Below are 27,833 nucleotides of genomic sequence, written 5' to 3'. Positions count from 1 at the left end.
CAAACTTTTATAATGTTTGTGTTTTCTTCTCAGATCTATACATATGACATTCTATTTAGGAGTTCCTGTAACATCTATGTTGGGAAGCAAATTCTTTCTAAATGGCATTGTCTAACGTAGAGAAGCAGATCTCTCAAGGTAAAGTTTGTTCTTCGAAGGTAAATACAGACATTATTCCCATTTTCAAGTATGGTTTGTGGCTTATTACTTAGTCTAGATATGAAGGAAATACCTAGAGCAGAACATCCAGTTCTAACATATAAACAGAATTTTGGCCAGTAACACTCCTCTGCAACACAAAACTCGCGAAAACAGTAAGCAAGTTAAAACTCTTATGTGAATTTAGCTTTCTGAAGGCAACCATAAGACCTGACATACAGCCCCTTTTGTTGCTTCAGATGTAATATTAGATATTTGGGAAAATAGCTGCAGTTTTGGGAGCTTTAAGATTACACACAACTATAGCATCAGGCTATATGCAGTCAAAAGTAACAACTGATTTTCTTTCAGCACATTTCTGTGTAACCTTCCAAAGTATCATAGAACCCTCTCAACAGTCTATTTTAATAGATGTGATTGTGTTGAAATGCTCATATTTTCTTGAAATACTTCTGAAAGGACATTTTGTGTTGCCATGAAAATACTGGATGCTTGTATTACTACATCACCAATATTTCGTTCCTAAAACTTGTTAAATAAACGCTATTCAAAACCAGTAATTTCAGTCAGTAAATGGTAGAGCTTTGCAATTCATGCCTTCACAGCTCTCCCTCATCTGCAAGATCAGATTAATAATCATCTGGGTGAAAAGTTAATTCTTCTCAATGTTTTTTCCACTGTTCACCTGATACCACATGTCTTTTATACCTTAGTTGCCAGGAAACCAGGACTTTTAACATTAGGCCACAATAGAGCTAGAAATTGGTGCAGCAAGCAATTTAGATCTGATCCCCACTCCATTTAATCTGTTTGACCTCAATGAGAAACGAGCCAATGGGCCACTGTCTTTGATAATGGCATGGATGAAATAAGGACTTGACCACTCCAAAATTTGTTGGGATCAAGCAGTTTGGTGGAGGCTGATACACATGATCAGCTTTGGGCTATTTGCTTCAGACAGCTACACTCATGCTTCAGAAACTACTGCTCACATCTGGTCATTTCTTCAATATTCATATTTATAAGCAAAGCTTAAAAGAGACTGAGAAAGCATCTTTAAAGCTAAATCTAAACGAATAATTTACTGTAAGAACACTTTTGCTCCAAAGCAAGCATGTTTGGAGATGCTTCAAGACTATCAAAATTAAAGCTAACACATGGTCCAACTTGAGAACATAAAATTAACTGGCAAAAGGAACCGGAAAATTTGTTATCCTTTTATTTCTCCCTTCCTTAACATTCCTAAGAAGCACCATCACAAAGAGTAAAGTCAGAGAAAAGTGCAAGAGGTCCCCCATTCAAACTCACCATCCCTGCTGAGAATCAGAATGGCACGGAAAGCCAACGGGCCTTCCAAAGCCTAATTATAGTCCTACAAATGAGGCTTAGGCACTGAGGAATCCAGAGACAGATATCCCTCATGTGCCCACCCAACAGCATACACATCTCCATCTTTTCTGAACTGACTGAATTGGAACTTTTTCTCAATAACTTCTACATACATATAACCAAATATGCCATACTAGCCAAACTACAATTTTAATTGGCACTGTTACATCATCTATTGTTTCCCAAACAACTTCCAACCCCCTCAATTCAGCCACGTTCTTCTACCCTACCTTTATTTAGAGTTTATGTGATTTCCTAGGTACAAGCTGAACAACTACTAGAAATGTAGTTTGACTCTAATGGAAAAACTAGAGCACATCTTCAAACCCTTGAATTACTTCTTCCTTCCTTTCAAAGTTTTTCAGGTATTTGCTTCTATATAATTCTAATTGTCATATGACTTTTGTAGCTGACAGATAAAGGGAAAATTTTGTCTCTGACAGTTACTCACAGCAGCTGTGAATCAGCTTTCTTAAATGGATGTCGTACGGCAAATGCCAAAATTACCGTGAGCCTATGTCAGCAGTTTTATAGGAAAAGTCTATTACTTCAGCCACTTTAATAATGCCAATAATTTACACCTTTCTTGATGAAACAACACAAGGCTAGTAAGGTACATCCACTGGGATCAGGACTGTTCAAATATATAGAAAAGGACAGTTTGCCTTGAAGAGAGAAATTTAAACAAACCATGGAATTTCCAGTGGAAAAAAAATATCACGTATCTTTAGGTATGTGGTGATATAATAGTGAAATAACTAAAAAGAATAGTTGCTCAAGAAATAAGGGGTTGTATACGAACTAGTACGCAATTTCTAATCACATTTTTAATGTCTAGATAAAGGTCTAACACTAGAAGAAGTCTGCTGTACCATATTATTAGGGGTTTTTTAGTGACATCTCTATTTTTTCAAGTGATCAGAAAACTTCTGAAGCATCTGGGAGAAACCCCAAGTAAGGGATTGTTACAGCTGTTCATCACTCTTACATCAGAGAGTAAAAGGAGAATATTTTATATCAGAAAAGCTGATATTGTGGCCAGCTTCTAGAAGTCATCATCGCCTCCTGCATTTAATCAAATTGTTTTAAAAATAAGTTTGGGGTCTGTTGTTTGGGAATTTTTTGGGTTTGGTTTGTTGGGGTTTGTTTTGTTTTGTTTTGTTTTGTTTTGTTTGTTTTTTATGTGAACACATAAAAACCAATAGCATTCTGCATCTAACAAAAGTAAACTTTGGTTCTTGGCTAATTAGCATCTTACATTCTGTTTTTTATCATAGTCCCCAAACACTTCTTAGAGCCAAAATGCATAAGCCAACTGGGCTGTGTCCTGTGGGGTGTTCTCAAAGGTCATAAATTTGGAACCTGAGTCAAAGTGGTTTCATCCTCAGAAAAAAAACCAAGCACAGAATCTACCTTTTTCTCTGTGGAAAATTAAAGAAGGTTGGAAGCTATTAGAATTCTGTCACTGCAATATAGGATATTCGTCAACACACATTAAGTGTGATAGGCCCTTAATCTAAAGTGAAAATTGCACACACATTTATCACACACATCAGCAAGGCAAAAAAATCAAACCACCCAGGAGTCCTTCAGTTAGGCTGGGTGGGATGGACCAAATTCAGTCTTCCAAAATGTTGCTAAAAAGGACTTAACAGATCAGGAATGAAGGTTTCCAATCCTGACCACACTATATGTGCTATGGGATTTAAGAATGTCTTCCTTCTAGTGTTTGCGATTCTGACAGCATATAAAAAGTACCTTTGTGAAGATACTTTTTAAATATCTGCAAAAAATAAAGTCTTTCATGTTGAAAGTGTAATGAACATAAATTATGCAGCTAATAGCTGTCATAAAGCTAACGCTCATCATAATGTCCACTCTACTCATGTCCACCGAATACTGCTTCTGAGGGACACAAAAAGCCAGTTCCCATTTGGGTTTTTGAGATGAGCTTTCCCATCTAGCCACACAAGACAAACCAGACTCTGCAGGTCTGGGATAAACAGAAAGAAGGAGTAACATCATCCTTTTTCCCTGATACATGCAGTTCAGAGGAACCTGGACAATAAGACCTGAGTAAAAAATAGGTCTGCATGTCAGGACAGGGACGCATCTGTCAGTGAACCTACTATAAACTATAAGGCTTGAATATTATGGCTTTGATAGGAAGAATTAGGGAAGAGTAAAACCCAATTTAATTTAACAGGCCAATGTATCAGCCTAAAGTTGGGGCTTGGGGTTTTGGAGGAAGGTGTGCCAAATATCTTGTTTACTTTGAATAAGAACATGATTTTTCTGAATATAAACATTTGCTTGAATTAATTATGATAGCATATCACAGTAGGGAGAGTATCCAAAATAACATTTCTTGGATGACTGGGTATGTTATTAATTTCTATCCATATGCGTTAACTGGTTTTAAATAGACACCCAAAATGTAATTGTAGATTCACAGAAAATTGGAATTCTTTATGCAAAAAGGGCTCTGTGTCGGTGTAACACACTTCCTTGCAGGAAAAGTCCAAATGATAATTACAACAGCTCTACTATAAAGTCTTATGGGAAAAATAAACACTTTTGTTTAAAAGAATAGTAGCTCAATGCAAAAGAAAAAAAAAAAAAAAGACCTGAGGTACAGAAAGAATGAAACAGGTATTTTTCACTCCACAGGAACCCTAATTTTTAATCTCTTGCCAAGACAAATCTATGGATACATCTATAGGGTGCAATGCTAGCAACTTCCATGGCCAAAAGGAAGGGATACGTACAGATACATTCAGCACCTGAAAACTACATTATCTTCAATAAATTAACCTCAGAAAATGATATGATGCACATATTCCTTGACTCAGATCTTCTACCAAAGAGTATATATGTATCTCAATGAATCATATTGTGGTATGGCAAGAATTGCCAGTCAGAAGGACAAAAAAAAAGAGACCTCCTATCACATTTCTCCACTGCTCTAACCTCCATAAAATTAGACTTGATAAAAAAGTGATCAAGTCAGGTTTGTTTTTTTTTTTCTCATGTTTTTTATACACAGCAGAATTTGAAATGAACTTTACAAACTGCAGAAATACACTCAACAAATGTTTTCTGTATTTACTGCTTACTTTTCTGCATTTTTCTTACCGGGAAACAGGTAAGAAAGAAAGACTGTCCACCAGTTCTTACCCAAAACTGTAGCTGAATGGAAAATACTTAAAAATAACAGAAAGCAGGCTATTTCGTATAATACGTCTAGAAAACTTGGTGATTGTGTGAGTCATTTAAGAGCCTTCAATGCTCGGGAGAAATACAAATGCAGTGCCATTAGTTACTGTTTGGAGAAATCACTGCATTTCAAATGAAGAAGGATGTCATTGGTAGGTTCTGCATCAATGGCCGTATGTTATGGCCTGTGTAGGACAAGAAAAAAAAAAAAAATCCAGTTTTGAAGAAATAGAGGCAATGCAAAGAAATAAAGTATTTACAATTTTAGGTATTGGGAAAAAAAAACCACTATTTTTTCCTCATTCTTCACTTTTTTATGGGGACAACACACAATCTGTGGTAAATTTACACTTTGAAACTAAAAGGCTTAAGGGTTTTGTTGTTTTGTTTGGGTTTTTTTTCCTTCTGAATTTGTATTTTGGAAATTGTCTCTTCATTGGCTACTTGATGCAGTTACTGTTCGAACACAGAATCACATTTCAGCCTTTTCACAGACAAGTCTCTACTACAATAATCAAGAGCTAAGTTCTTCCTTATACAAACACAAACGTGAAGTAACTTCAGGTGAGTTTCTCCGGCTTTACTCCAAGAGAAAACTACATTTGACTCCTGACCCTAAGTATTTTATTTGGTTTTGGCTATAGGAGTTCATTTTAGTCTGCTTCCCCAAGCCATCTCAACAACATGTCAGACCTACAGTCATGTTGATGGGCATTGTACTGCAGTATTGGAGGATCTCAATAAAATAATTTCTAAACTATGAAGATAGGCAGGCAGCTGCTCTTCTAATAATATATTCTATATTTAAAGACTCAGATCTTACTTGACAATATATGCTTAATTTACTCCACAGGAAAAAAAAGCCTTTTAGGATAGAAAACACACCATTCTCTCCACTCCCACCTCCCCTTCTGCCTTTCTTTCACTCACTGCAAAATACGGAGCAATTAAGCAGGTTGCTATATTTAGTGTGTCTAAACTTCACAAGTTGATAGCATAATGATTTTAATAACTACTTTAAATGTAACATAGTGACAAGTTGACACCCAAGGTTTGCATCCTGCAATTTGATTTTTCCAGAATTCTTTTGTTATGCCTCAGGAATAGTAATATGATTAGGAATAATTTCTTGATAGTGCTTCTTACTTTTAACTTTTTTTCCCTTTCTTTTTTTCCCCTATTATAAACACTGCAGATCTGTTAAGTACAGACTCTCTAGTAGGTATCAAAAAACTGATTCTTCTACAAAGACTCTTGGTTACTTGCTTTATCGAAACCCTCAAATATTTCTCAAGGCATATAAATCACACGGTATTCACACCCTTCTTTAATGTATGACCAGTAATACAGGCTCAGAATAATGGTACTAAATATTTCAGTGCTGTAATATCAACAAGGATCTGAAAAAGCACTTGCAGAATTTCAAGCATTAGAGTCTGTCTCCATTTAAAAAACAGCTTGGAAGAAAAGGAATCACCATGTTTCTCTGCCTTCAGAAGAACACAGGGGAAAATACACTTAAGTGCTTAGGCCAACATGAAAGCTGCAGTGTTCAGTAGACCTATATAAAAATTGGACTTTGATTAATTTCTTGGGCAGAGAAGAGCTAACACAGGAAAGATGTGAAATGGTGCTTAGCTGTATGGAACACTTCTGAGAAATACCAATCTCATACCAGATGCTGTATATTGCTACAGCCCTCAAATACCGATTTTATATATTATTTTTAATTTTGATATTTTACACAGTATTTTTTCCAATTTTTGTGGAATTTCCAAGTCTTGTATATTGAAAACAGATCTCAAGATTCTGTACATGTACTGAAAGTAACTTTAATTGGAAGTGCAGTCTTCAGAGAATAGGTATTTAACACACCTCTAATCTGCAGTGATGTTTACAATGTGTGCCTCACTGCTGCATTTTAGATGAGAAAGAACAAGCCTAAGAAATTCTATATTTTAAGAGTGCATGTAAAAAAAGAGGTAATCACTAAACAACTCTGCCCTGGTGAGACCTCACCTGGAGTATTGTGTCCAGTTCTGGGCTCCCCATTTCAAGAGGGACAAAGATCTACTGGAGAGAGTCCACCGAAGGGCTACGAAGATGACTGGGGGACTAGAATGCCTGCCTTGTGAGAAGAGGCTGAGAGACCTGGGGCTTTTTAGTCTGGACAAGAGAAGACTTAGGGGGGATCTAATTAATGTGTATAAATCTATGCAGGCTGGGTGTCAGGAAGGAAAGGTCAATCTCTTCTCAATTATGCCCTGCGATAGGACACGGGGTAATGGTCACAAGCTGGAGCACAAGAATTTCCACCTCAACGTGAGGAAGAACTTCTTTACTGTAATGGTTCCAGAGCACTGGAACAGGCTCCCCAGGGAGGCTGTGGAGTCTCCTACCTTGGAGACTTTTAAGACCCATCTGGATGCGTTCCTGTGTCACCTGCCCTAGACTAGATGGTCCTGCTCTGGCAGGGGGGTTGGACTCGATGATCTCTGGAGCTCCCTTCCAACCACTAGCATTCTGTGATTCTGTGTGATTCTGTAATATTCACAAAGCAAATTTTACATATCCATCTTTGACATGTTTCTCCCTCTGAATATTATTTTAGAAGTTCTTAAAGCCCACACTCTTTACAAGGGCTAAGTCAGATGAGTAGTTTTGTTTCTTCAAGACAAGTCAAAGGAAGCCAAGTAGTTTGGAGTCACTGAGCACCATTTAATGAAATGTATGGTCTGCTATGATTTTATATCTTTATGACTAAGAATACTCATCTATTCATCTATTTTTCAAGAGAGATAAAATTTCATTGACTTTACAATGTCAAGCTTCCTCATAGAAGATTACTATAATTTCAAGATTGTATCATAAAAAAAAATGAAGGAATACAAATTCCATTTTTGAAAGCATCTTTCATCACCCTGATTTTCATCATCCTTAATGAACTTAAAAAGGTAGCTGAGCAATCCTTGGTGATGTATAAGTAGCAGATTATGGAAAGTATTTTAAGATCTTCAACTACAGAACATCTATCAGCATTTTTCTGTAAAAATTTTCTCCTCAAAAATTTCTGTCTCAGGTAATGCGAGAAGTTTTATGGAAGATATAGAAGGGATTACATTGTTTTCATGTTCTAATGATGATCAAACTAAGTTCTTTTACATGAAGTGTGTCACCTGAGAAATTAGTAAAGATTATATTCATTGAAATCATACGAGGCAAAGCAGTGTCCAAAAAGTAGCATTTGCCAGTTGCATATGATGAAATAGCCCTTCAGTCTAAATGATCTGCTTTCTCATAGAAGCTTTTATATTTTCAAATATCCTTAAGAGTATTTCAAGGCTGTACTGAAAATAATCAGTCATTCAATTATTGTCTTTAAACTGTGTTGTAATGAACAGCTATGGAAAAGACTTAAATAGTTCTCTGTTTTGAGAAAAAAAAAAAATGTTTTTTTAACGCATGGTGGAGTCCAGATGTATAAGCATAGTGATGAGTCAATACTTTTCATCTTTTGACTCTCTCGAGTGTCAATGACATGACAGGACCTACGATACACCTGTGCACTTCTGGAACAGTAGCTACTTGCCAGACAAAATATTTTAGAGCACCAAATACATTACATTTTCTATTTATAGACAGCTAAATCCCTCCACATTTTCAATTTCCACTCTGGAATTTTCACTTTGGAATTCAGTTAAAAGTATTTCTGGCAACATGCAAAGCTCCTCTTGACCTACCAACACTAACAAATTTGGAAGACATTTATCTCAGAAAAAGAATTGTAGCATAGTGTCCCCAAACCCTGTGCAACTAGACTGTTCTCTTTTAACAGACTGCTGAGCCTAGATTAATTTTTCTTGACAGTGTAGCAAAGCCTCTGACTAGAAAATGCTTGGCCTTTCCAAGGGAAAAGGCTTGGTACCTTATTTTAAACTTTTGCTTGAACACACTCTCCACTTACCTTTTGCAATAAATGCATACATTTCCATATATAGCAAACATTTGCAGGTGAACCTTCCAGATATTTTCTGTCTCTTATTTTGTTTATTTACCTTGGCTTATAAATGCAATAATAACCACCTCCAATCATATATTTTTTAATCAGGTGAAACATCAAGCATAAACTCACACCCCATGTTTTTATCTCAAAACTTCAAATCTTGGCAGATGGATGAATTTGGACTTTTTGTGGTAATGTTTGCTTAAAAAGGCATACTACTTTGGTTTTAAAACAAGAGTTATGCAACACTGACATTGCTTCATGGTTTTGCTCTGCAAAGGCTTGACTGATTGACACAAACTCCCTTCTCACACCAATGCCCTGTTCCTCAGGTAGAAGGCAGGTGCTCATCCCAATCACATGGAAGAATATACTTTCCACCTTTTCTTCTTCACTTCAGAATATGAGGGTCAGGTACCAATCACATTTCAAATCCCCATTTTTGGTCTCAATGGCAATTTTCAATTACTTCCTATTCAGCCGGTTCCAAGCTAAAATCATCAGATCCAACAAAATGTTCTGTTAGTACAATTCCACTAAACAGTTAGCATTGATTTCTCACCTCCTGTAGAAACACCATAGGGAAGACGAAGTCATTTAAATGCTAAATGCAGTTTGTATCCATACACTTCAGTGATATCCACTCTATTATTCATGTATTTAGTAAAATCTAACAGATCTACCTATTCTGTGAAATGCTGTGGTGAAATGCTGTCACCCCCTCATCCTCTAAATAAATACTGCAGGTCCACTACAAACGTACAGGTTTATATAAAAAAAGCCTGCATGTATCAGCAAGAATTTGAGCCTGAAGTACAAGTGTGAATGGTAGTTCATTCAAGAGAGTAGAGTTTCTGTGCTTCATTAAACAGTGGAGACTAAATAGGAAATGATATACCTTGCAATCTCAGAAATCACTGAGATTGTACTGTTTGTCTTGACAAAAGCGCAATATATAAAAACTTTCTGTTTCAAACATATGAAAAATAGACATAAAGCTATTTAAACATACGGTTTTTTTTTCTGAAAACCTTTATTTCTGTCCTCAATCACAAACACACTTCTGTATCTGCTGATGTTCAAACACCTGCAACTGCATTGCAGCCTAATTCTGAGTCTACTATAGATGAAGGATGAAGAAGCCATTCATTCCTCTAATGCTCAAAAGCATTAAGATGGAATAAAAGCAGAAGGTAAATATATATAGTGTAACAATCAAAAGACACAGTTAAAAGCAGTGTTTGGTAGAACAAATAAGATATAAAGTCTTGCAATCGATGTAAAATGTTACAGGCATCCAGAGTATAAATTAGAGCTCAGAAACAATACGATGGCTGAGTTTCATCCAGGTAATCTAGCTGCAGCACTTGGAATTAATTGCAGCCTATTCAGTCTCACATCATTCTATTTAATAGCATGGGATTGTGGCTATGGCAGAGGAATAGATCAGCAACAGATTGCTTACAGTTGCAAGATCGTTGGGACTGATTCCTGCAAACTGCTGGGCACCAATCTTAGTGAGGTTACTCACATGGGTAACAGTGCTTACCTGTTTGCAAGACCAGACCCAAGAGGCTGTAAGAATAGTCTGTGTCTGAAAAGAAATATAACAACAACACAATTTAAAATACTCTAGGCTGCAGGTCTAATTATTATTTAAAAAAGTTACAAAAATAAATGTATTTTGCCTCACATAGCAGATAGCGTGCAGTTCCTCTTCTAGCACCTATGGACGAACACATTCTGCACATCTGGCTGCCAGTGCCTATGATGTCTCTGTGTACGTAAAAGAAATTACCATACAAAGGAAAAAAACCATTACAAGTAAAAGGTCCACTGACTAATTTGCTTCCATCAATTAAACTTTGTTTGTCCGAGTGAAGCGCAGAAAAATTGCTGTGGGCCATGGAAGCTTGAGCTTCAGGTGCTTGGGGACTGGAGAGCTAAAAAAATGTATATAGATACAAACACAATTCAGGAGAAGCAAAGTTTGCACACTTTTCATATGCATTTACTTTCACCTGCATATTGATGTCAGAAAGCCCTTTGCACTACCTGAACACAGACTAATAAGGAGGGAGGTAAACACTGTGCACAGCAACACTTCTTGTTCTGTTGTTATGTCTTTAATTTCAAGGATTTAGAATTATGCAGGAATTAAAAAAAAAAAAAAAGTCATCATCACCAAAGACTGGGCCTTTCCCCCAAGCCTGGCTTACTTAAAATATGCAAGGAAGGAAATTGTGTTTGCTTTGCTGTGGAAAGCTGATTAATTTGTTAAGAATTCAGGCCTTAAAACTCAACCTCACAAAGAAACTGTATGGATAAAAAGAAAGGTACTTACACAGTTTATAAAATAGTTTAATTCTGGTGTTCTGCCAAGTAACTAATCATATGAAGCATTTTTAAATAAAGATATCATATCTAGATGACAATTTCAAATTGCGACCTCCTTTAGGTGAAAGTTCCATCAAAAGCTTAACTAAACTTGGAAGAGAAATTCCAAGGATTTTATTAAGCCTAGATTAAACTGTGGGTAAGATCTGCAGAAAAAAAAAAAAAAAAGAACCAACACTTTCTTTTAACAATTTCTGCATTGTACCCTGTAACACATTTTCATTAGCTGTTTTCTTTTAATAAAACATCAATATCCTCATACCAAACATGAAGGACCTGTTCATTGTCCGAATCTTGTCCAACACTGTGTTTCACTGAATCACACACAGATTTATTGCTGGCTTCTAGAGTTACTCACTGTCACCCAAAAAAATGCAAATGGCAACAAAAAAAAAAAAAAGAAAGACCAGCCTATAATTCATGATCAACATTAAAAAAATGGATGTAAAGATAATCTGACAATGATGTTCTCTACCTTCAGAAAAACCTTCTGTGAGGTAGCACAAGATATTTTAACAAAAAAAAAAAAAAGCAGGAGAAATTTCTTCCCCTGATGAGGAGTTAAAGCTGGTATTCCCTTCCTCTTACTGGCTACAATGGCCCACATCACCTATGCTTAATATGCTGGGTGTGCAGACACAAATCAAACCTGTTCAGCTCCTAAGCACTAGGATAATGCATATAATGGCAAGTGTAGCATCAGTCAAATAAGATCAGAATGCCAGGAAACAGGAGAGAAAAAATACATCATTTGTCATGTGTCACTTTCCTTAAACGTTTTTAACAGGCTTGTATATAAAGTATGCATTTAAGTATAGTCATATTTAAACTGTTTCACATGAGGCAGCTGCAGATAAGATTAACCTAAGCCGACAGCTATGTTTTAAATGTTTAGGCACTCTGTAGGAGGAGAAGACTATTCACGGAACAAATGCAGCTTCATATTTCACCACATCTTTGAAATTATCATTATCTCCCAAGACAAAAAGCTTCTTCAGTAAATCAATACTATTGTGGTGGTTTGCTTTATGTGTGTGAATCGGCATTAGGATCTGGAAAGTCTCTAAAAGCTATACACAATAGTTGGGGGACAGAAAAAAATTAACTCCACTGGGATCCTATTTCATAGAATCATAGAATGGTTTGAGTTGGAAGGAACCTTAAAGATCATCTTCCCTTTATAGAGTAGGGCTCTTAAAAAAGCCCACAGAAACAGTCAGGGAAGCCCCTTCTCTCCTACAGCTGTGCTAGAGAAAAAGAAAGCCTGGATGGACAGAAAATTTAGTCCTCTGCTATGTCTAAGCCAAAGCAATCCATACAGCAATAAAATGAGAGCTATGAAGATAGCCAATACCAAACCTGATTTCTTAGGCACAATAAAAGACAGAAGGGGCAAATAGGAATAGGTAGACAAAAAAAAGGAATTACAGAAAGAGAGATGTGGAATAACAGCAGGAGCTTGCCAAAAGGGAGGAATGCCACAGTTCAAAAGCAAGAGGAGGCAGCAGAGTAATCTTTCTGCTCAGCATCAGCGAATGGAGTCTCAGGATAAGGACCACTGGCCATCAAACATATGCCAACAGTTGCCACAACACAACATCCTGTACTCTGGGGTTCCTATGTTGTAGTTTTGAAAGTTTTCTTCCTTCTTCTCTTATATAAAAGTCAAAAGAGCAAAGATCTTCAATCCTCTACAAACAGAAAATGAAGAAATCTTTTCTGTTAACTTCATTCTATTCCAACTAATCTCACAAACTGACCTGGCTCCCTTGTTTTTCTTCTAACAATATTAATATAGAGAAACGTAGGAAACTTTCCTGAACTGAGTTAATGCCTGGGGAATTAGTATATTTAATATGAATAGTTCAGTGAGTTCAGCAAGTCTCTAGATAATTGCCTTCAGCAACGCTTCTAACTCTTCTCTCTCAAGTCTCTAATATTAAGAGCATACTTCTGTATTTTGATTTCTAAAACAGTATGTTCCTTTATTCCCACAGTTTCCCGACGCACATAGACAATCTACTGAAACAGATACCCAAATTACAATGCCGTTTGTCTTTGTGAAAAAAAAAAAAAATCCAGTTAGCTATTAAAAATACATTAAAATAAAATAAAGAACAAGGTTACATCTCCAAACTTTCAAAACTGCAGTTGTAATATATCAGAATACTTTATTCACTTCACAAACACCTGCAAAATCCTTTGTTGTATGTTGCACTTAAGTGTATTAAACCTCATCATTTAGCATGATTATAATTTATTTCTGATTATAACCGTTACTAAAACAACTTAGAACATTGCATTGTTTTGACAAAAGCAGATGCCCTTCTTTGCATGAACATACCAATACCTCTGTATTTATTTTTTGAAACACTTCTGAGAATGCTTCCCTGAAAAACTATAGGCTATTTTAATTCAAACCCTATTTGGCTGTCAACTTTTCTGTAAGTGAAACCTAGAAAAAATATCTCTGTATTACATTTAGGATAGAAACACTGAGTTTTCTCAATTACCATGGTACTACAATTATATAAAACTTGGAATTTTTAAATTATCTTTATTTATTTGGAGATGCGTCCCCAGATTCTGTTTCATGACCAAGGTTTTAGTAGGCACACTACAAGCTGCACACATATTATATTTAATTTATATGTCAAAAATCTATACTGGCATTGAGAAGTACTTACCACAAACTCCAAACTTAAATAGAATTATGCAATTTTTCTTGGTTGTAACTGTGAATTCTGATGATTTTATACAGTTTTTTAAAATCCTCTATTTGTATCCCAAATAAATTAAGGGAGAGAAGAACAATCACATCAGGACAGACCAAAGATGCCTCTAATTTAATAGCTTGTCACCAATACTGGCAGATCCTTTCAAGGTCATTAAAACCATTTAATGAAATATTCTGGAAAAAGAACCATTTCCTAACAAAATTTCTGGGTGTGTGTTTTTTTTTTTTTTTTGGGGGGGGGGGTTTTTTTTTTGGTGGTGCGGGTCTTGTTGTTGTTGCTTGTTTTGGTTTGGTTTTTTTTCATTTTCTTTAAAGAATGAGGGAATTTTACTCTCTTCCAGTTTCACATTTCATCTCTTATAATTGCAGATCTAAGGAAAGAGATGCTTTGATTTTTCTTTAATCATGCTCTTGGCCTCAGTGGTATTCTGTTATACTGAATTATCCATGACTTCAAGCTCCTTCTGTGTTTTAGATGTCATGTCCTTCACTTTCAATGACTGTTCATTCACTGCTGGATCCAAACAGTTTTAAAACAGTCCTAAATTGCTGTAACTTGGTGGTGGAGACTGGAAGCCCTCGTTATTTATGGAGAAGGGAAAAGACTCTTTTGTCCCATCTGTCTTTAATAGACCACACAAAAGTTTCACATCTAAATATACTTTCAGACTTTTCTCTGAAAAAGAAGACTTTTTTTTATGGACTCAAAAACTGTTAGTGGAAGCCTTTTTAGAGAAACCAGGACTGAAAACATCATTAATAGACCTACACAAATGAGCAATGATCTCAATCAGTACACACTTAAGAAGTTCAGTACTGGAGTTTTTGCAGCAGTTCCTGCAGTACAGTTTAAAATTTGAGGAATTTTAAAATCTAGTGTACTTCAGTTCATCTTAACCAGAGAATTAACATGTTTTCAAGAAAAGTGTATCACCTTTTTGCATTTCCTCTGCTTCTTTGTGCTCAGAAAGAAATTCATGAGGTTAAAATGTTTTCAATGTTATGAACCTCCACAAGGCTATCTAGATTTTCTCCACCCACGGCTTGTTTATGCATGCATATATATACAGCATATTGTTAAAGGACAAGCTACTGGCTTCAGAATAACTAATTTGCAATGGATGGATTTTGCCATGTAATTTTTACTTACTTAGACCTAAAAATCTGCATGGCAATACTTCAATATGAACTAAGAGAGGAAAAAAAATAATCTAAAAGACACATGAAGCAAAATTGGTTATTCAAAATTAAATATTCAAGCAACTACAATGTATTTAAACAAGCCCTACTTGCAGCTTATTAAGACCTGAACCAACTTCAAAAATTCTTCATCTGTTTTTAACTTTTGCACAAAGCATTAATAAAACCTGATCAAGATTACAATGAAAAATGAACTGTCCAAAGTGGTTTTTAGGTGTGTTATTTTTTCTAACAGAGAACATAACATCGCTCATATTAAAGTTCTCCAGTGGAGTACAGCTGGGCTTCCCATATAAGCTCGAGATCAAGACAAATGTATGAAAATTTCTTGCAACACTGCTCAGCAAGGTCTTCATCAATCACAGCTGATGTAAATTTGGAAGTTTTGCTTCTATTCTCTGCTCTCTTGTCAAGATCTGAACTCTTGTAAGAACAGAAATGAGTGTTTCCAGAAAGCTCTAACAAACAACCAGCATAAAAGAAAAGCCTCTGATTTACTTTTAATTAACCAATCCCTAGAAGCAAACCCAACAATTTACATAAGAAGAAGAGATTGAGAAGATTGTAGTAGAATCCACTAAAAAGGGCTGTTAAATTTTATCTCGGTATACGCTAACTACAAATCGTTATCATTTAGCCTTTGTACAATTTATTTTTTTTTTCTGATAGCAAAGGCTACAAGAAGAAAATTGCTTCACTTCACTGATAAAAAATAAATAATTACCATGTTCCCATTTCTAGGAAGTATGATGTACCACCTGACTGTGCTAGGCAATACACGCACATTAACCAGCACAATCAAAGAAATCAACAAAAGGATAAAGCTGGTCAGTTGAGCAAAAAGAAACATAAGATAAGGAAAGAATAAAATAGGTGTTTTTTTTTAATCATCTTCATTATTTTATAAGAATACAGTGCTACATAATGCTCTAGGAAGACAGCACTGTGTAGTAAGTAAGTATGAACTCTGGCTCAGTAGAAAATAAACCAGTGTCTGTTTTCAAGTCACATCGTTCTCTATTGTATGCATTAAAAAATTTATTATGCTCTTAACCATAAAGGTCTGGACTTACTAATTTTCCTTCTACGCTGCAACAGAATCACATAGTTTTTTCCAGCTTTTAATCAATAGTTCGTATCAAGTCGGTGCCTTACAGAACTTCGTTACAGCAGCCAAATTTGTAATATCGTAAAAAGATACCAAGCTAATTTGACAAGGTCTGTTTTCCATAAACCCATGCTGATTAGCAATAATTATATTACCCTTGTTTAATTCTTTATTAATTGAGTCCTTTAGAAACTATTCCATTATTTTGCCTGAGATCAATGTCAAGCTGACAGACTTATAATTATCTGGGTCGTCCCATTTAGCCTTTTATTGGCACAACATTAGATTTCTTCCCGTCGTCTGGAACTTCCCCAATATTCTATGACTTACTAAAACTCAACACTAATGACTCAGACACTGACTCAAGCAGATTTTTTAAAACTCTCAGAGACTTGTAATTCAGACTTGTTGATTGCAAGATGCTGAGAACTACTATCCGTTACTAAGTATCCTTAGTTACTGTTGTAATGAGATTTTCTCATACTCTTCTTCTTCCTTTTCCAAATACAGCAATACTTGCCCAGAATTTCTGACACTTCTGTATTATCATTTCAAACTCTTCTATTTTTTTATTTCTATGGCATTATTAAAAACCTTTCCATTTTCACTACTAAGGAAGTAATCACACTTTTAGGTTATGTTTGTTAATTTATATAATTTTTAATATATACTATCTAGTACAACTGAAAAAAATAATATTTTACTGTTTTCCTGTTGTTTCTGCCTCATCATGTAGGGGGTTATTTATGTACATAGGCTACATATGTGACATAGAATACATATATGTGTATTATACATACATATATGTGTGTGTTTGTCTTGGGCTCCTCAGTAGCTTTCTACATTTTCTAGATTCCAATTCATAATCATTAACATCAACTTCCCCTTCACTTTTTTTTTTTGGTTGATTTATTTTAGCCACTTTCCCTTGCCCTCAGCAAGTTCTCTTTTTAATCAGAAGTTTCACAATTATCCTCAAAAGCTGGCCTCTTCTTTGTGCCAAGAACACACACACACACACATATATACACACACACACACAGATTTTCTGAAGTCATTCTTGCAGTTCTGAATTTAGCTAACTCATCGTCTTTTGTACTTTGGTTAATTACTCCCTTTAATACTTAAGCCATCACTAATTTTGTCTTCATCTGTGAAGATGAGGCCTAATACAGAATTTTCTCAAAATCAGATTTTGTAGAAGAAAACGAATCACCTACATTTATGTACATTAAATATCTATTTTTCAAGAAATTCAAACAGTACTGTTAGAAGGCAGTGTGACTCCAGTACTGCCACACAAATTGAAGTCTCCCACAATAGTGATTTTTCTTCCTACACATTAAAAGAGGCTTTTAAGGAGCTGGCCATGTTGCTCTCTGCTGGTGGCCTACTGCACACAGTGAATTAGGTCCTCATTTTGCAAATTATATATTAGAAAGTAGAGCTGTGAATTATTCAACAGAATTGCTTCATAAATCATGATCATTATGAACACAGAAAAATTCCACATCTTTGAGCCAGTACTTCTGCTCTTCTTTCCTCTCACTGCTATTTAAATATGTTTTCAGCCTTTCAATCATTTGAATTTTCCCATTAGGCTACATTATTAGCAACCTGTTCAAATTTATTACAAATGAGGGATTTCATTACTTTTTATTTATCGCAGGCACTTAACATTTGCACAAAGGCAAAGCATTCCTTCTTTTCATCTTCTTTGGTGTATTGATTAATGTTGTTTTCCAGTATCTTGATTTTGTGCTCAATTAATGGTTCTTCTCCCTTTGCATCCATTCTTTTCACTGCGCCCTTTGCCATGTTCTCCCTTCTAAAAGACCAGCACTTCTTAGAATACCATGCAGTAAAACTCCTTCTGCCAAAGAGGAGCCCTACAACACACCTCAAATCATGTGTCTTAAAATATTGTCCCAGGTTACAGTTCATGTCAAGAACCTCTCTTTATCCATAGGACAATAGGTCAGTTGGATGTTACTCTTCTTTACCTTTTTCCTTTTAAAAAAAAAAAAAAATAAAAATCAGTAAAAGGAGAGAATTAAAAATTTCAATAAAACAGTGGAGAGAAGGACTGGCTGCTGTAAAAGGTGCAAGAAATGCATTACAGGTGAAAAAAAGCTAAAGATGAGTTAATCATATGTGAAGATGTTCACAGATACAAACCATAATGGGAAAATTGAAGTTTGATGGAAAATAGATTATCCTTTTCACTTTTTTTTTTTTTTTTTTAAGATGATGCCTGTAATTTCTTCTAGGATAAAAAAATTAAAAACCAGTGAATGCCCAAGTACATCTATAGGACTGGAAGGCAGTGAAGGGGTACAAGGTGACAGTTTGGGCAAAAAAGTAAATTAAATAAATTCAGAAGAATGTTAATTAAACTTTGCCTGCATTAGTAAATCATGTGGTGCAACATCAGCAGATTTCAGGAGATCTTCCTTTGGGTTAAAAGTAGTCTTCTCCCACCACTAAAGGCTGCATGGTCCATCAGAGCAGACTACAATGCACCCAAAGTGATGTCACTTTAAAACTGCTTTGTACGTGAATGACCACATGGCAAGTGTGGATGACCCAGAGGCTGCCTTCAGAACTGTACCCCTGGTCTATCCTAACATGCTTGATCACACTGATCAAGCTAAAACTGTGATTTTTGCCATGGCATGCTGCCAAAATAGTCCAAATTTGTTGTGGATGAAAGTGTTCAATGCCATGACAACAACGTTAGCTTAAATCCATTTCTACTTCACAGAATTTAATTGTATGAAGCCTTTGAAAATAATAATTTACATGCAAAGGGATGATGACATTTTCAGTCCACTCCCAAGTCTTCTGTTTTGACAGTGCAGTCAAGTGAATGATTGGTATTTGTAAGCAGGATACAAATGCCACAACATTACAGTACCAGAGAACGCATCAGTTGTACAACACAAATGAAGATGGATAAATCCACCGCAGCTCCTAGTGCACAGTGTTCCTAATGAATACCTGAAACACTTCCCTATACCACTGTCCCCATCAACAGAGAAATACCTTAAGGGTGTCCAACCCATCTATTTCAAAGACTGCTTCCTTAACACAAGAAAAAATAAGTATTGATTGGAAAAGAAATAGCTTAATTTTTCTCTAATATCTTTACAAAATAAAGTTTTGGATATATGCAGCAATCAACACATGAAGACAGTTTCTCCACAAATTTCAGATGCTACTACATGACTGTCTGTTAAGCAAAATCATTGCTTACAAAGAAGCTCTCCTTAATACTCTTCCTCACATCAGCTCTTTCTGCTAGGATTTTGTACTTCTTACCAATCGCATTAATGGAAACACTGCATCTTTCCATGGAACATTACACCTTTAATATTAATATTTAATATTGCCAGATAGACTCCATTTCATGACATTTTTAAAAAGTCAGTGCCTTTTACACCTTTTTTTACTTGTTTTCCCACATTAAGGCAGTGCAGGAAACTTCAGCCATAGGCACAATTTTATTAAATGACCAATCCCCCTGATGACAAAACCAGGAGGAAGATTGCAAAACCAGCCCCAAACACAGCTTGCATTACATGAATTAAAATACACTCTTGGCAAGCTGAAAAAGTGTTTGTGATACAATATCACAGGTGGCTTTATGCCCTGAGTTTTGCATTTTCCCTGGAAACAAAAAGAATAATGCCTACATATGAATTATTGTGGTTTGATAATAATAAATGAGTTGTGGTGCCCAGTAGAAAAAAATGATTGGGACATTAGCATACAGGCACTACTCTTCTTTATGGTTATCAGTGTAGCCACTTCAAGCTTTCTCCAGGTATACAATAGTCTTGGACAAGAACTTTGATACCACAAAAGTCCAGGCTGTATGAGGATAACAAGGCACACACTTGGAAAAACCTATGCTATCTCATTAGACCAAAGACAAGAACAGATAAACCAATTCACACGCTCCAGACAGAAGCTATAACACACTCTAAATTATCACATATCCAATCAGGGGTTTGCCAAACAATTTGAAATTTCAAATACAGCCAGCATAATTTACTTAGATAAAACCTAAGGCAGGAAAACTGTGTTATAAAAATAGTTCTCCTGGGAAATTGCAGAGTTTGTTATTAACATATAGAGAGAGTTAGCCTTCAAGGTGCTACAGAAGTTCTTTTTCTTCTTATATTGCTTAGTTGAGTGCTAGCAAAGGGTGCACTTTGCTTCTCAATAGTGATTTTCTTTGCAGAATACTAGGCTTACTTTATAGTTTACTTGAGAAGCTGATCTTTAAAACAACAAAAATACTCACCCTAATTCTGCGTGGCAGATCCTGCATACAGCAAGAAGGGGGAAAAAAAAAAAACCACACTAATTCATATACAGGCAAGATTTTCATTTCAGACATTGCATAAATGCGCTTGTTTATCCCCTGTAAATAAACAGGCTATGAAATCCAATCTTTATTTAACTGCAAAAAACAGTCTATTTGGCCTCTGGGCTATACAGATGTATTTCAAATGTTCCTTTCTGTTCTGGACTCTGTACGTTCTGTACCTCTCTTAAATTCTGCTATTTTTACAGAAAAGTTATTGTTACCTAAAAATTATAATTTATCATGAATGTTATTTTTTGCCTTTTCAGTTGTAAAATATTTATAGGTCTTTATCCCCCACTATTGAGAGGGTCTGTACATGCATGAAAGCCCCATACATGCCTTGTTCACTTCCACTTTAAGCCTGCCAGTTTACCCATGCAAACATTACCTTATTCAGCAGAGGCAGAATCAGAACTACTCAATTTAGAGAGTGCTGTTACTTAAACCCCTCCTCGTTCACTGCTCACAAAAAATTCTAACAGCTGCTACACAGCCTGACTGAGTACAGTTCAGTGTGGAAATGAAGAGTGACAGTCACCAAAGATGACAAACCTCATAAGAAACTCATTTCCTACAAATCTAGCTTCACCTTTGCTTTTACAAGCTTGACAACCTGAAAATACCAAGTTGTGCTTTTTCACCATGCATGTTACTTTTTATATCATTTTTATATTGGCAAAGTTTCATTACAATCCCATCTGATTTTCACATTACGGAAAACTTTTACTGTTCTCCAGGTTAATGCTACCTGATTAAAGTTTCTACGTGATGGTTTTCATCCAAAACCAAACAAGTTTCTCACTCCTCCCATTTCTGAGCTTTCCCTTTCACTTAATGAAGAAATTAGACAATGACAGCAGTAGGAATTTATCTCTTTTTAATGCAGATGGCTAAGATGAGAGGGCTGAAGTGTCCACTGAAAGCACATGAAATGGAGATGAAATCATCTTCAGTTTGTAGATGGCTGAAGTTAATTGAGACGAATCTAACCCACTGTCTGCACAGCCATACATTTGTAACACTACATTTTCTCCTTCCAACATGTTTGTGAGTTAATTTTGGCTAATTTTAGTTATTACTGAGAAGCAAACAGAACTAAGTTACACTTCTAAATGTAAAGGAAAACCTAATTCAAAGATTTATAGATCATAATAATCATCTCAGCTCCACTTGTGAACTCAAATTATTTTTGATTTATTCAGAATGGCACAAAAGACCAAAGTTAATAAGCATAAACAAGCTATTACAATCTTACTAAATGCAGCTCTCTGGCTTCTGCAGGAGATGGAGTTGGATGTGACTCAACACATGCTGTGTTGCTCCATTTTTCCCAAATAATGTTGTGAGTAGTGCTCCAATTCATTTTTTCAATCTGACTAGTGATAAATCCAGTACTTTGATAGCCAATCCTGGCAATTTGGGAACTCTTAGCTAGACACCAAAATGGTAGCTCCAATGGAAATTAAGCAAAATACAAAGCCAAGAATGGGCATTATATTGTAAGGAGAAGAAAACACCACACAAAATCAAATTTTGTACAAGCCAAAGCTTTTAACATTAGCTTTCTATTATTATGTATTGCACCTCTACTGACTTTGGAGAAGGGAAAGCAAAATTAGACGCAATTCTTTTGAATTTCCATAGACCCATACAGATATCCATCATGACGTAAATTCCCTGTACTGGAACTTTTTCCTTTATAGCTTTTCAGTACAAACCCTTCAGCTCAGTGACACTCCTGGCCAGGCTTTCTCTCTGTTTGTTTTTTTTTTTTAATCCTCTTTGACAGTGGTGCACTTTAGGGTTGCCTAAATGCTTCCAGCTTCTTTGAGAAGCTGAGTTTTCAAAGCACCGGCCTCACAAGGTGTTAACCTTTCCTTACATTCCCTAAACCTAAGGAGTTATCGACAGTTTTCTCACAGTATATCCTTTTTGTGCCTATGCTGGCTGGCAGAAGGTCTGAAAAAAGCAAATAGCTGAGTCTCACTAAAGTCTGGGATGTAAACTGTCAATCAGGGTAAAGAAAGAAAGATGCTCAGCAGGGAGTGCTCCTCACAAAGTCCTTCAGTTCCTACATTCTTCCCAAGAAGAGCTAGTGAACATCCAGTTGCCACCTTCAAACCTTCCCTCAGACACAATGGCAAGAGACAAAGCAACAGTCAAGGTCTTTATTACCCTCAGTAAGGCAGGATTTGGCCTCAAGTGAGAACGTGATAAGCAGACCCTCAGACTTTTTTTTTAAGTGAAGGGCAAAATAAGGCATCTTCTTGAAATTGTTTGAAGTGGATTGACATTTTTCAGTTGAAGACTGTTGTTAGTTTCACAGCAGGCCTAATTTTTAAATTTAATGTTCTAGCGCATATAAAAAGGAAAGCATCCTAGGGGGATAATAACTTTTAGCAATCAATTGATTGCATATAGCTGCTGCTCCTGCAGGTACAACCTCTTTAAGGAGGCTGTAAAATAGGAAAATCGTAGCCTTCAGATGTACGGATTATCTGAGTTTGCAAGAAAACACTAATGTCAGGACTGCTTGATGGTATGGTATAGATTTATTACTTTTTTCTTTCATAATAAATATGTCACAGTAAATAAAGCAGAAAATGGTCATCAGGTCAAAATGCATCACCTATTTTATATTATCATTCTCAGGGGCTTTCTTGAGGGTTTGGGGGGGTCTTTTGGTTTTTTTTTGGCTCTGTAGCCACTTATGAAGAAAACTTGTTTGTAATTTTACTCAGGCAAAAAAGTAAGATCAGCCTTGACCATTTTAACTATATAGCTCTACTGGGTCAACTGAAACAAAATCATACAATCATTTAGGTTGGAAAAGACCTTTAAGTCTAACCAAACAGTTTAATATCACATTAAGACTACAGCAGTGAACATATCCCTGCATCAACACTTTTCCAGTTAGTCCCTTACTTTTGCCTTTTTCCTAAAGACATATTTCTTATACACAAAGAGTAGTACACAGGGGACAAGGTATTATTGAAATTTAATAGCAATATATAGTAAGACCCTGTACCCCATTTTTTGTATAACATACAGCCTGTTCAGGTGGAAAAGGGTTTCCTGAAACCCATCTCCAGGTTTGTGTTTACATTAAATGAATATGACTTAGATAGTAAAGAGAAATTAAATTGATCAAAGACACTACTATTAACTTACACTACCATGTAATTGTTAAATATACCTCATAATACGCAAGGTATTAAATTTGGCTGTTAGAAAAATAAACTGTTTGCTAAGTGCAGGTGTGTTACATTCACAAAATTTTTGCATCGATGAAAATCAAGTTTCTGTATATGCTAAGACAATGCAGTCATACAATCCCCATGACTTCTGCATGAACTTTGGGTTTAGTACCATTTTCAGACTCCTCTAGGTTAAAATCAGAATCAGTAAGCACTAGTTAAAACCAAGGAATATAGAAGCACGGATATCACCAGTGATGGATCTAAAATGAAGTCTGCTCCAGCAGAAAAACAGGGAAACATGAGAAACTGCTGTATGCCATAGGTATTGTGAGAGATGGTGCTTTAGCAAAAAAGGAGCTACTCTCATTTCTGAAAAGAGGCTTTCAAGATAATTTTGTATTTGAAACAAGTTATTGCAAAGTATAGTGGCCTGAAAGCAAGACTTAATTTTAAATTTGTATTTATATAAACAGTGGCTTGTGCAATACAGGCAACACTCAGTCTTGAGTGTGGCTAAGTTCACACAATTTAGAAGCATGTTGCAACTATGAGAATTGCAAGTGTATAAGATAAATAAATCTCTCACTCCAGACCAGTCTCTTCCTCTTTACCTCCCAGTATTTGTTTCTCTCACAACTGGAATGACTGGATTACATTCTCACTTACCTCTATACCTGCTGCTTTTAGCCAGGCTTATAAATAAAAAAATAGGAGACACCACACTTCCACATGAACTTGAGCCAGTAAGAAGGCTTAAAAGTTGCTCTAGCAGTGCCCCTGCCATGAGACTGCCAGCCAGACTTCTAGATCAAAACAATACAGACATAGGAAGATCTCAACCCAGACTCTAACCACAATCAATCAGTGAGATAAGTCTATATTATTAAAAATATATTGCATCTTTTTATTCAATTACTTCATCACAAATACACGACATAAGAGATGAACTTGCATTTAAAACCTCAAGGTTCTGGACTGTTTGAGCTTAATAAGGACAAAATAATCAGTTGCAGATGCTTTCACTTAACATTCAGAAAGATCCCATGGGGCAGCAAGATTTAATTTTATGGTCATCTGCCATTTTAATGATGTGCTTGTTATAATGCAGAACATCTCTGTCTTATTTGCCCGGTTAGAGAAAAGGTACCAAACTAAATTGGGAATGCATTTAGCTGCACTATTGCTACCTTGTATCATTACCAAATAACATTTATCCTTCAAATATGAATTCCTAATATATCTAGTCTAGTTTTTTATTTAAAGGGATAGAAATAATACATATTGCTTAAATAGCAAAGGTGTAAGGGTTTTTTTCTTATTTTTCTATTATTTTTTTTTTTTTTGCTTCCAATCTTGCACTTTACTCATCCTAAACCATCTCACACATCTTCAGTTTTTACCTTTCCAGTGCATTTCTTTCTACCTGGGATGTGATATAATACAGAAATGTTCAGCTGGAAGACCATATACTATTTCATTTCCAGTGAACACATTTACAAAGAAGGTGAGCTCTTCACCTACCATTGCCTGCAAGGAAACCAGTGGATCCTAAGTAGATCTAAAAGAAGCCATAAAAGAAGAATTATCATTCATTTGCACAGTATGTTCCAGGTGAGATCCTCTGAAGTCCTTATACATAAAAATCCTAATGTCTGCTGAACATGGTAACATAACCAAAGCAAATGAACCAAAAAAAAGATCCCTCCCAAGGGTCAAACATTCATTCATAGATTGTTTTTTCTCCCTTGGGGGAAAAAAAAATAAATAAAATAAGACAAGATTAAGTTTTACTATGGACAAAAAGATTTCTGTGAGAAGGGGGGAAAAATGTCATACAAATGAATGTATTTTTTGTTAAAGAACTAAATAATAACACTTAACTTGAAAGTAAATAGTGATAGCTCCCTATATTTTTGTCCAGGAAGAAATTAACACAGGAAAGGAGAAGACTATCTGTGTGTATAAAATGGCCATTTCCTTCAGGTTTCAAAGTCCATCTGGAATTACTGCTCTGACTGGAAGCCAGCCAAAGAAATGCAAAGACCAAATCAGTTTATCACCAGGAGCACCAACATTAATATATACGATTATTATATTTAAAATTTGTATAATTTAAAAATTATTCTATCATTGCAAGTACCTTGTGTCCTTGTTTTGCTTAACTTTCCATGAAGAGGTTATTTCTATGAAGATTAGAATTCTGGACTTAACAGCTCTTTCACAGATAAGAAAGAAATAATCACCACTTCCAGAAAACTAAAAGTGAATTCGTCCTTTTCTGCATCCTTCCGTGTTAGAAATTAAACTTTAGGATTCAGAGCACAAAACTGTTACGGAGCAGTTCTAAGATCTGGAGTAAGCAGAAGGGAGTCTATGTTCTCCAAATACTTGGCAGCTTTTAAGAACTTGATGCCAACCACAAATACTGAAGTGCATTTGAGCAGACCAAAACTTATTACAGTTGATACTTATGGCATAACTGCATCCTTTTGCCATGTACTAAGAGATGTTCAAAGAGACATGCCCGGATTCATAGATCAAGCCAGCAGTGCCAGCACAGCACTCAAGTCCTGATTTTTAGCTGCCTGTTCTAAAGGAACAACTTAGAGTAAATATTTCCTTGCAATACCTCCTCTTCCCACTGAGATAAAGGTGGTGTAGCTATTAACACTTAACAGATGTGTCTCTATTACTTTTATAGAGCCTCTTATGACAAATTATGACGTGCTGCCTCCAAAACCCAATCTAACAATACAAACAGAACCTAATTTGCTCTATATAAATCACACCAGAGAATCCTGTATGCTACAACTCATCACAAGGAACTGCCTCAAATCAATACCAGTCTAGCACAAGCAGCAGCAATATCAAGATGTGATTCTGGGACAAAAAGCAAAGACAGAGAGGAACCACACTCAAACCCAAAGTCGAATTACCCCCACTGGCAGTCTGGGGCTTGCATGCTTCCCTCCTTGGTTCCACTGAACTTGAACATTAAAGTTCATATATTTCTACTGGAATGAAATTTTAATTTATCTGCTCCAAGGTAGTAAGACTTTAAGATGAAACTGTCTGTCTAACATTTCTATTCCATGCACATTAAAGAAACCAGCTTAGCTTTACGATCAGCAGCTTCAAACAAACTCACCCCCTGTAAAAAGTGGTAGCAAGTATTATTTACTACAACATGTTGTTGCTCCCGAGTTCTCTTTTCACTAGACCTGATGGTAGGCACAACAGAGAATATTTCAACATTGCCATCTGTCTCCTTGGCACTTCATACCAAGTGAGTCGCTGCCACTTCGATGGTAAATTAGAATTTCCCACCAGATATATTAAATCAGAGACTGCTAACAGGTTGTCCTATCTCCCTCAATGCTTTATTCCCTTAAATCTATTTTTGATATTGAACAATCTGAGCATGTTAAGAACAAGCTTCTACATGACATGTATATCAAATTACAGGAATTGTCAATAAAGGAATAATACACAGTCTGGAAAAAAAAAAAAAAATCCTGTCATAAAAGACTTTTGAAGCATCATTAAATTTAGTACAACACTTCTAGTACATCTCAGGCATTCTCACAAGAGACTGTCATCAAAAGGTTAATGGTAATGCTTGCGAGGGAGAAGATGGTGATCAGATACACCAACTCCAAGAGAAGCTGGAAACAGTCAAGTGAGGACCAGCCCAGGACTGCTGCTAAAACAGCAATACTGCATTTCAGCATGTGCTCTTAAATCTAGCTCCCTTAAAGACAAATCACTCTAGCTATGTTCAGAAAGTTACAGTCCCGGTTTCTCACCACTGATTACAATCTTGCCCAAGACAATCTACTTCTTTATTCCAACTTCAATTTTTGTAGTTTAAGATCTATGACTCTACTTGACAGCCAAGCTCAAAGGAGAACTGCAGACCTTCCACTTCAGTGCTGCAGGGAGTGTGTGAGTTGGTACCTCAACGGACCAGAAAACACTGAGGATACATTTTGCTGCTGTTGTTGTGAGGTGAGGAGCAGAAGATCATCCTGGAGGTCTATCCAGTTTAA

Source organism: Merops nubicus, unplaced genomic scaffold (assembly GCF_000691845.1).
Source record: "Merops nubicus isolate BGI_N331 unplaced genomic scaffold, ASM69184v1 scaffold2474, whole genome shotgun sequence".
NCBI classification, from domain to species: domain Eukaryota; kingdom Metazoa; phylum Chordata; class Aves; order Coraciiformes; family Meropidae; genus Merops; species Merops nubicus.
This window is presented reverse-complemented; position numbering follows the sequence as displayed.